Source organism: Cyphomyrmex costatus, unplaced genomic scaffold (genome assembly GCF_001594065.2).
Source record: "Cyphomyrmex costatus isolate MS0001 unplaced genomic scaffold, Ccosl1.0 scaffold467, whole genome shotgun sequence".
Lineage (NCBI taxonomy): Eukaryota > Metazoa > Arthropoda > Insecta > Hymenoptera > Formicidae > Cyphomyrmex > Cyphomyrmex costatus.
Window position 1 is genome coordinate 1,137,023 of NW_017278933.1, and position 8,201 is coordinate 1,145,223.

Here is an 8,201-nt window from a genome sequence, read left to right on the forward strand (position 1 = left end):
TCCCCCCCCCCCCCCTCCACCTTTTCCCTTCCGCTTCTACCTCTCTGTCATTTATATATTCGCTCTAATCTTATCATTATCGTAGATGTGTACTATATCGAATCGATAGTACCGATTAGTATAGTTACTGAAACGTTAAAAAAAGGAAACACATAATATGTTATGTAGTACAACATTGCCCGACTTGCCAAACTCGCGTACACGTCTTTCTTGAATTCGCGTGGCCACGGCCGGTTCTTCGACGTTAAAGCAAAAATATTTATTGAAGCGAACCCCTTCTCCAATTTCCACTTCCCAACCCCCGCGCGAGGACTTCTCTTATCCGAATTAATAAATATAGAACGAACACTAGAGTGTGGCTCAAACATTGATTAAACGATGTAGTAACATTTAATGTGCGCGTATGAGTAGTCGAAGAGACATTTCGTTTGAATAAGAAGGACTGCATGTGGAGAGATGCGAAAGTAATGATTGAACAGGGTGAGAAAGAGAGAAAGAGCGTGTGCGTGCGCGTGTATGTGTGAGAGGAGACCGAGAGCGTGAAATATTCAGCATAAATCACATCGTATTATTTTAAGCAAATGCGAATCTATATTGGCAAAATTGAAATTAATTATATATATCTATTCTCTTCGCGATTGGTTAAAAGAAGCGCCGCGCGTTGGTTAAAAGAAGAAAAAAAAAAAGGATATTTATGAAAAACAAATAGCCGAATCCGTCTGGCGGAACGTAGGATTGATACGAGAAAAATTGTTTGTTATATTTTCTTTATCTATAGATGTCATTGTTTATTTATGAGCTGTTTATTTTACGTATTTTTTTTTTCGTATATTTGTTTTTGTTAATGTGAAAAGAAAAGGTACTGACGAATTTTTTTTTAATGATAGTATAGTGTGAATATTTGCTTATCCTCTCGATTGTTTCGATGTGTATTTTTTTTTATATATATATAGATATATTATGTAGATTTTTAATATTCTGTACTCGAAAGATGACGATGCCGTTGCGTACCGCAATTTTTTAAGCTAACGACTTTGTTATCTACATCTCGCGAATGTGCCGAAAAAAGAAACTAATTCTAGTCTTCTTCTTTGGCAACAGAACGCTGATGATTGGTACGGAACAATCTCGTCCTTCGAGCAACTGGTTGTATTATACTTATTGCATTTGTCCATTCGACCTGTGTGTACTAGTGTAACGTGTGTCCGGCTAGCGTGAACACAAATCTGGACACTTGAGGTTGGAATCGACTGTGAGTATGCAAAAATTAACTGTTAAAAAATTAACTGATTGCTATTTGGAATCTAAATAACATCAAACGATGTTGAACATATTTAAAATGTTTCTGTTCGCAAGAATGTGTTGATTGTCTTTGTTGTTATTTTTGGTAATTGTTTGCCGTTGACGTTGCTCACAACTGATTCCGTAAAGTGATAAGCTAATCAGTTTTATATAAACATTAAATGTTATTTTTTTGTTGTGGCAGCTTTTTTATGTCTCGAATGTTTTTTTAATGATCTTCCTTATTAAGACAGCGCGTTCCGCTATATTATACAATATAGTTTCCTCTCTTTCGCGCTTGTTATAACTTGGCGAAACTTGGAGAAATCCAGTGCAAAATGCTCTTCATTGTTTGTCTAGACAGAGCAAAGATCTGTTAATTTTTGTTGGAAGCTGTACGTGAAAAGTCTTTTTACACAGATATGTATGTCACGACGTTTCGTTGCTTTTCCTGTTACCGAACACTTTGATTAGAAAAAAAAAAATGTCTCAAAGTTGTTAACATAAATTCAAAAGTTATGTTTAACGGACACTTGTTCTGCCCCGATTGTTTGATTAAATGTTGTTTATTGTTTAAATATGATGCCGATGTTGTACTTTGTACAACAAAAGCAACAAGACCGGGCCTGTGCACATTTTTATTATCAATATCGATGGAAATTTTGAATAATAAAAATATTCATTTCCGAGATTCTCTGCAATTTCTTTGCTCAAAGTTAAAGCCTATTTAGCGCAGCCTCTTTCGTGATGTCACGCAATGGTATTGCGAAACTTCATAAGTAAGAAAAGTTAATTATTATTTAACTCGAGCCCTTTTCCCACTTATATTCTCTCATATACTTACTTAAATAATCTAGGTGCAGAATTTAATCTTTTAATTTTGCGTCTACCGAATGGATGGAAAGCCGTACATTACTTCAACGATTCTCGATGTAAATATTAAATACCACCATAGCATTAACATCGCCCAATGAATGAAGAGCCGCAAGAGAACATTAATTAAGATGAATGAATCCGCGGGTCTTAACGTATCGATGATACCCAATTAACGTAATAATGTAACGATAAGCGAGCGTAGCTGTCCTTCAATACTTACCTACCTACCACGTTAAGTAATAAGAGTAACGGAATAATGGAGTCTCATGTCTTTTGACTATTAATGATTAGTATTATACCGTACGACGAGAGCTGATGACGAGATTGACGACGATGATGATAACGATGATGATGGCGAGTGAGGTGGTAATTCATTGACAATGAATGTAAATGTATCCATTTTCAAAACTTGATGTAGAATTATATTCGTAAGCTATCTATGATATTACAAACGAAATAAAAACATATAGTAAATTATAGATGCTTATTTTATTCCTCTAATAAAGTTCTTACCATTTTATTGTTACTTTCTTCATCGCCGTATAATCGATTCAAACCATTTTATGTATTATATAAAGTGTTACAAAAAAAAAGCATCATTTTGCAGAAGTGGACGAGAAACTGGGATAATTTTAGATCTTAATAAATACATGACAATGATATAGATTATGTAGAATATATATAGAGATGGATGTATATTCATGATGAAAGAAATAGAGATATGATAATGTTTTAATTTTTCTCATTATTCTTCCACCTTATTGTCTTTACTATTCAGTGGAACATTGTAGTCAAAATAGACGCAGCTTTACTTTTCTAATGCAAAGCTCGAATTTGTAGGAGTTCTTGTACCACATATGGAGCATTTGAATTTTGTGTCCAAAAATTCAAATTTTATACAATCTTTTGACTTAATGATCTTAACAAAACATGAAAACAAGAGGAAAGGAGATAAAACTAGTATAAAGAATGGCCAAATTAATTCTTTACTTGCAAAAACTTTTTAATAGTTAATTTCGGCACACGAGAATGACAAGCTTTTGTTTCCATATCTTCTAAATTTCCATCTCTATACATCTCGTCGAATTTTCACCACTTTTACGCTTGCAAGGGTGGAACATTGAAATGGAGGCATCGAGTGGTCGCGTATGGCTACGGATATTCGGAAATAACCGTATCGGTTTATGCGTCACGGTCCCCTAGGCTCTCTTCCTATTTGCCGATCACCAATTTCTCTTGCAATCCGTTTGTATTTGGTGTATCGCACCATTTTGCTTTGTATCGCGCATCTCGTTCGTCTAAAAAATGATCGTTTTATATCCTGAAATACTATTTTAAGATAATAAAGAAGTCACGAATAATACAATATCAGATATAATTTAAAAAAAAAGTGCACCGTAAAAAGAGAAGACTTACTATACATTACAATTTATTTGAACAGCGTGGTTGTCTTTTTCCGACAACTTGGAAAACGTATAACGCTATTCAATTGGAACGAACTAAAAAATAACGATCGAATGCTTGATGTAATTTCGCAGCCATTCGTAACACGATCCAATTGTTGAAAATTTGTATTCAATATTCGTTATCCATCTTTCATTCTACACAAAGATATACGAGTCCAAAGTGGTGTCACAAGTATTTCCGTTAATGTACGAAACCAGTTGTTTGCAGCACATTCCCCTAATGTTATAGGATCGCCCTGATCCGCTTTACAGAATCCTATTCTCCATGGTAGGCGGAGATTTAGGATCTGGTATTGTCTGATTGACGAATGAAATAGATCCCGTGGCTAAAACCCGTCCCGGTCTCTTTGTCCTTGCCTGGTGTTTCCGGAGGGTCCAGGACGTTCCCCGCGCGGACATGCCATTGGTAATCCGCGAAGCCTCGTATGTGCGGCACATATGGAATATTAATTCGCGAGGTTAAGGTTACCAACGGCATCGCGTACATACGAACGGTCATATATATCCGCACGTCGCGTGCATATATCCATGTCGCTTCGAATGTATGTCTTCTCGCCAGCGCAGCGCGCCATCCGCCATCCCGTTTCTCTGCCCTTATACTTATTAGTTTCGTTGGTCCTTGGCGTTCGGGAGGTAGGAAAGTGGCGCATGGACTACGAGAGATCCAAAGGATCGTGCTGCCTACGCGAAGCAAGAAACGGACGAAGGGCGACGTCCCTCGGGGACTTTAACTGAAACGTATAAATGGATGAAGGCGCGGAAGCGGTGACCCTCCCGTCTGTAATACAACGACGCCATTGTTCTCCGTATAGATCACAACTAAGTATCCCAAAGGCATATCGTTAACGGCGCGCTTCGTGTCTCTCGTGTGCGTGATGCAATTTGTGTGTGATGTAAGATTTGGCTAGAATTTAAAAAAAAAAAAAAGAATAGGAGCAACGTGCGAAAAAAACATCGTATGATCGCTTCTTGAAAAACGCAATTCTCCAACGTAATTAATTCAATATTATTTATTTATTGTCTAAAAATTTTTTTCTTTACATCCTATATATACATAAAAAAACGTGGAGATGGCCGAAAAATGTTGGGCAGTAACGAATCAGCCGGTTACATTAAAACGTCGCCAATGACGAAAACAACAGGGGACGTGTACCACGCTCTTCACATCTCGGTCGTTATACGCTGCTAACTTTATTGCCCCAGTCTCGGTCCACAGTCTCACGGTCTCTTATCTCTCCGTGCGCGCTTGTAACGTTACAGCCACACTATACTTTCCGAGTCTTGCGAAGGGACGGTTGTGGTGTGTGCTGTTGCGCCAGGGTCAGATCAGCCTCTTCTGTATTACGTGCAAGTAGCAGCAAACTCGCCTTCCGCGAATTATTTCTTTATCGTTCTAAATTCCGACGGTTTCCGGTTCCTACCGTCACAGAATTCTTAAACAAAAGTTTGCCGATTACAAGATAACGACTCAATTTATAAAAATTACAGATCTTTTTTTTTTTATCACACTAGAACGTAATAATTTTTCAAATATTTATTTTAATATCTATATTTTTTGCATTATTTTATATCTCTTTCTATATATACTATAAAGATTTTCGTACGCTATAATAAGTATATGAAAGTTATGATACAGAAAGCTGCTGATGAAAACCTTTTCTTATTTTACTGCTTGAATTTCCCTCGAGTATTCTTCGATGTAGATATCTCGTAACTAGAATTAATTAACGATCTATCGCTATTACAACTCAGCACGTTATATTAATTTTCTCAGAAATAACTGATAATTAAATATATATATATATATATGTGTGTGTGTATGTGTGTGTACGCCGTGTGTACGTTCAACTATATATAAATATTATATTATTTTTGTGAGAAAAGTAAAATGCGATAACGATGTGATAAATATGTTTGAGAAATTACTCAAATGGTAGAGAAGGCGTAACTCACCTCGAAAGCTGCATACCGTAAATGGAACACGTCGTCGGGTTCTTATCGGCTGTTTCATTCCGTACCCGTACTTTTGGCCTGAGCTAATTGAGATCATATCTCTTTGCTCTTTATGAGCCTTCGCTCCTCCCATGCGCAACAATGTAGATCGTTGGTGTTAGAAACTTTGTAACATTAAGTCAAGAAATTGCTCGTGCACATCCGACTGAAGAACTCTAATATCCTGTGTATGGGAAACATTTATTAATTACTCGCAAACGATTCGATGATAGATTACAATAAATTGTAGTATATAGTTTTTAGTATAAAGTGAATTTTGCCGCAAATATGTGCGACAATTTATTTTTGATGAGAAATTATAATTTAATAGTTATATGCGCGTTACAGATTTGAAGTATTACGATTAACTTACTGCTGTAAACGGGGATTTTAAGGAACTCCCGCCAACGACGTTCTCGCTGAGACCGTTGTCGTTAGGACGGTCATAAAGATTTCATTTTTTTAAAGAGACAGAGTTGAAGCCTTTGGTCCACGTGCCAGGTATTTTTTTTGTCGAAACAAACGAAGTTGTGGAGGGTATATTGTGACCAATAGCGAGAATCCTTGCCTGGCTTAGAAGGGATATATCAAAGTGCAAACTTTCTTGTGTCAGTTTCTTCTTGCACGTCCAATAGCATCTGTCTTTCTAAAAATTGCCGCGGTCCGTGATACAATAAAATTAGATTAACAAATTAATTTTAGCCCTTTGCAGTATTATAATTATATAATTAAAAAAATTGGTGTGAAGTGTGAGTGTTAAGATGTGTGTGACAAAAGAAATTAAATTTGTACGATTATAAAGTTATTAGTTTATCACAAATCCTTCATGAAGAAGAATAATGGCTACAAACATTCATTGGTAAGTACAAAATTATACAATTTATATGAGCATTATAACAAATTACGAAAAAAATTGTTACGTTACATTAAAGAAAATTAATTAATAATATAATACATTTCAAACATATAATTTAATATCTTTAAAGGCTTTAGTCAGAATTTATCGCTTTCGCACTTATCATAACAAATTACAATTCTAATTCTAATCAGATCGCGAGTTTCAGCGTAAGCAACTGATAAAGATAATTATTAAATCGAGATAAATTGGAGCTCCGATTTTTTTTTTCGCCATTATGTCGTGTAAAAAGCGGAAAAAAGAGAAACGTTTATGATATCAAATTTGTACCTTGGCACGATCAGTGGAATCAACGAAATAGTAGACATCGAAACACAGATAAGTTTCTATGCGACATTTCGCACCTTACTACGCTGGACAACTTCGAAAATATTGATCGTAAGGTCGCCGTAGTTATCGTAGTCGACAATTTAACCGACACGTGCTCATTATACCGGTGTTTTTTTTTTTTTGTTCAATTTTCTTACGCTCTGTCTGGTTGTTGCGGCTGAGCCAATACCGGGAGATGGAAAGCTCAGATTGTCTTTAACGACTACCCTTGCCGCGTATTATGCGCGGCCGCATGTGCGTGCGTTGCATGTGCGGTACTCGCAAATTCTTCGCCGTTTTCCACATAATTGGTCGGCTCGGTCGGAGTAAATTGCTGACGTGCAGATTAGAGGGGACACGTTTCGAGGGGCGAACATTGCCAACGTCATTCGTATTCTCGGGTAAATCATGTAACTCGTAAGAAATATTACCGAGACAACGATCGATCTTGTACGCACTGTTTCGAGGAAACAGATATATCGGTCGGATCAAGATATAACCACACGAATAAAACGGCAGATATCATTAAGTAAGATTAAGTAAATGTACTGAAATTCCATTTACCTCTCGAATATTAAAGACATCTTTATATTGAGTAGGAACGATCTGGAAAGAATAAAACATTCAAGGCTCTATAAACTCAGTCGAATTTCGATACACGTTTCATAAACATTTATTGCCGATATATTAATCGATCGATTTGAGCGCGTCGATTGTTTATGTGTGTCACGGCTTATATATGTAGACTTGTACCCAGCCGCAGATACACACTTGTTTGTTCAAAAGTATATTTAATGTGACAATTTATAATATATGCTAGAATTCCGGGAATTAATATCGCATTGATGGTCTCGCATAATTTAACAGATAGTTTTGTAAAGACAAAAAGGGGGGGTGCATGCATTAATTTTCACAGGTATACTCTTATTCGATTATATTATATAATAAACGCTAGTGTGGTAGGAAGAAATGCACGGTATCTTGATGTACTTACGAATACATAATATGGTTTATGTCCATAATCAACGTTTCATAATGGCACTTAAGCATCCACTTGTTGATACCATTTACGGCCATTGTATGGCATTACACGTGTAAAACGGTCACACGGACGTCGTACCGGCATGCACGAGTAACTATGTTAACGTTAATATCATGTACGCACGCACGCGGATTTAAAACTCCAAACACGTTCTAACACATTCTCCTCGATATTATTCAGTCGTTTTAAGACTTTTGCTTGCAAGAATAAATAAAATTAAGACGCATTTTAGTCGACGTGTGATTTTGCCTATTATTAATTCAAAAATTCAGTTTTTGCTATTATCGATTAAATGTCGAATATTATAGTTTTTAAATGT